The sequence below is a fragment of the Pinus tabuliformis genome, chromosome 5_2, assembly GCF_031772625.1.
Source record: "Pinus tabuliformis cultivar Carrire ecotype Pingquan chromosome 5_2, CPIR1, whole genome shotgun sequence".
NCBI lineage: Eukaryota > Viridiplantae > Streptophyta > Pinopsida > Pinales > Pinaceae > Pinus > Pinus tabuliformis.
The window spans coordinates 594,980,402-594,984,035 of NC_142306.1; positions in this window are offsets into that span (position 1 = coordinate 594,980,402).

A 3,634-nucleotide genomic window follows, 5' to 3' on the forward strand; every position below is an offset into this window, starting at 1 on the left:
GTTGGTCCCTGTGGACCCACATCTGCATTTGAAACTTTAACTATCAATTTTGGGATGAGATAAAAACAAAAAAAAATTAAATTAGGAAAATGTTGAAAATGATTTTACCTGAGTCATCCCATTGCTCTCCTGGTGGAAGAGCCATGTCTGGGTCACCACGAAAATCTACCCCAGTGTAAGGAAAGTCCTGAATAGCAAAAACTTGGTTTTCCAACCAATGGAAATACTCAGGAGTGAATCGAACGAACTCTGTCCCCTCCTCAGGATGATGGGCCATAACTGCAACCCATCGCATCAGTTTGGGCTCTCAAGGAAGTCCAGCTCCAACAGTGAGGTGCTGCGGGACCAACATTGGGACCCTCTCCAGACCAAAGCTCACGACTAAAGCACCATATCCAAAGGTCTTCAATTGTCCGTTTTTGGCTCTAGTCAGTTGGCCTTTTACATTAGCCAACACAACATCGCACCAGTTAAAGATGGTGCCTCGAAAGCAATCAACTGCCATCCGCATCTTGGATCCAGTGGCTACATGTAGTGTAGCACTCCCACAAAGCCTGGTAACAGTAAACGCTATCACCATGAGTTCAGGAAGGGATATGGTTTTGATATCTATCCCTTTGTCTCTAGTCTGGTTGTTGCAAAACTCTAGCCAGAGGCTATCGACAGACTAGCCACCTAGCCTAGTCCCAAATAGAGTTAAATGTTCACCTCTCTTAGGCAAACCAATCAAAAAGTATATGTCTGCCAGCTCCATTTCGAGTTGGTGGCCACCAATGAAGAAGCATTGATCCTGTATGCTCCACTTGTCTACCAGCCACTGCAGAAAGTCCACCTGGGCCCTCATGCCAGGTATGGACCAGAATTTGTATAAGAGGCATGACTTCAATGCATCAATCGAAGGTTGATGATTTATCATGGCAAGATCTACGTCCTCATGCTCCCGTTCTCGCCAATCAAGCATGATGTACACTCTGCATTCAGTAAAAAGGCCAATTAGAATATGTAAAATGGAAAATTTTGGGTGAAATTTGAGTTTATTAGGTTTTAAAAACCTTTGCGCAGGGTACGCACTCCCTCTGTTAGAGACAGTGCATGGGTCCACACCTTGCCTTCATGGCAGGTGTGGACCCCTGACTTTTTCCCCATTGCGAAAAAGTCGGGGTCCGCGAGTCCCCTGTGTTATACCTGTTGACCCCCGCGCGCGGGTTTTTTGACCTAAAAGCCCCTAAAAAATGAAATTAAAACCTAAAAACCAATTTGAAACGGATGAAATTGAAGAGTAGGATGATGTGGATTACCTGGAGGAGACGGTGCTCAATTCCGACGGATGGATTTTTCGCAATCTTCACAGGAAGTTTTTGACTAAAAGCTCTATTTTCTCACCCAAATCTCAAATGGTAAAAATGAATTTACGTAATCCCTTTTTATAAGTTTTTTTAATAAATGAGTTGTTAATTTGTTTCTGTTTCACTTTAGAATGGTAACTTTTGCAGCATTTTTATCCATTTTAAACAAGTATGAGTAATGTTTGAGTTTTTATTCAGGATAATGGATTTTTCAGGCGAAATCGGTCATTTTCGATGAAAAAACATTAGAGTCACCTTTAAGCTCTTTTTTGACTACTAAAACATGAAAAGATCGCTGAGTTTTTCTTTTTAAGCTTGTTAAAATGGAACTAAAAAGACAGTCCATTTACAGCTCTTTTTACGACCATAAAAACATGAAAGGATTGCCGGATTTTTGTTGTTTCAAATTCGATATTGGTTATAAAACGATGTGTCATTGATCGCCTTTTTACTTTTTTCGTATCAGAGGCACTAATTACGAAAATTATTCCTTGGTCGTAATAACCAAGCGGTTCTCTCAAGTATTATTTTATACTTTTTCGGGCTTGGGAGACACAAATTTACGAAAAAGGACAACCATGGAGTTTTCTTAAGTTTTTTTAGACTCTTTAAAATTGAAAAACGCCGAGTTTCTCCTATACTGGACTCGTTAAAATTTAACAGTAAAGGACCTGTTCAATCACAAACAGGAACGGACCACTCCTTCTTAGGGTTCGGATTTAAACTAAGTTGGACTCATCCGAAGGACGAGCTTATAATCAAGCAAATGTTATCCTCCTCAAGCTTGTCAAAAATAAAGAGGTACTTGCCAGAAATGGTGGGGGAAAAGAGAGAAAAATGAGCCTGTTTGTCATACTTTGTAATCACTCTTGAACGCGACACTTTCATTCACCTGGGTTGGGAAATCCTTTGCCTAACAGTTGATCAAACCACACTGAAAGTCTTCAGCCAGTTTTTGGGTATTAACTTTGGGTCAACTTTCACCAAACCATCTGCTGTGTCGTTATGTGTTCAAGAGGTTTGTGCGAATAAGCCATTCATCTGCAAAATATCTGTCATCCATTTTAACCATCCCTGAGTCAGTCCTTGCAACTAAATTTCTTCAAACTTGATCTATGATTTCGTGTTGTGGACTTGCCTATGACGGATCGCTTTCTATCGACTTCAGCTCATTATCTAGAAAGATGATCTAGAAATCATCAGTACCTTTGGATCTACATGCCTCAATGGCAGATTTCTCGCCTTCGACGATAGGTTGCATCATTGACCTTCAATCAAAGGATTCTGTGACATGTTCGACATCAACACATCTATTCACATCTCATGGATCGTACTGAGTACTTTGAGAGCCATTGACATTGCTGGTGGTTTCTCTCACACTTGTTAACAGTTTACATCATTGACTGGTAATCAAGTGGTTTCTACCATGTTCGACTTCAACACATTCATTCGCATGGATAGAATCGTACTATTTCGAGAAGTAGAAATGAAGACCCTGGATCTAGTTTCTGCCATCCAGGCTGTGAGGAATTTTGTATTCATTATACTGTGGACTATTCATAAATAGATGGTTGCGTCCATACTGTGTCTACATGTGTCTATACTTGTGATGTATTACAAGATCATTCCTATATCAGAGCAGTAGTTAGTTTTCTAGTCAGTTTTGATCTGAGTATGGGAATGCCTACCTCAGCGATGATATGATCTCATATATATTTTGCATTGAATGTTTTTACAGGTTCCAATTGGGCTCTCCACAAGATGATCCTCGAAATGATAAAGTACTTCACTCTTCCTAAATGATAAATGAAATCCTCATCTACTACAGACTTCACACTTTAGGGGGCAATCTGTTACACAAAAATATCGTCACCATGACTATTTGCAGTCAGTATGGGTCCATCATCACTTATACTGTCCTCCTAAGTAGGTCTCAGACCTCAGCTCTTCATGTCAAGCTTTGAAAATGAGAGAAAGACATTAAAAATCAATAAAGCTATGGTTCTGCACTTTCTCTCACTGTTACCTACGGTCCCGCACCCCCTGTTCACATTACCTGCGGACCTGCCCACTCTGTCTCTAAAGGAGTGGGTACGGACCCCTGTGAAAGTCAAAAAGGCGCAAGTTTAGTCTAAAAAACTCACTTTGGGTTAATTCTAGATGGTTCTAGAAGAAATTTTGACATGGATTGTTCGCTCCTAGGTGGTTCATGCATCCCAAAAGAGAAGGAGCTAATCCCTTGATGAGAGGAGCTATCCCTTTGAAGGAGGGCTTTATCCCTTTGAAGG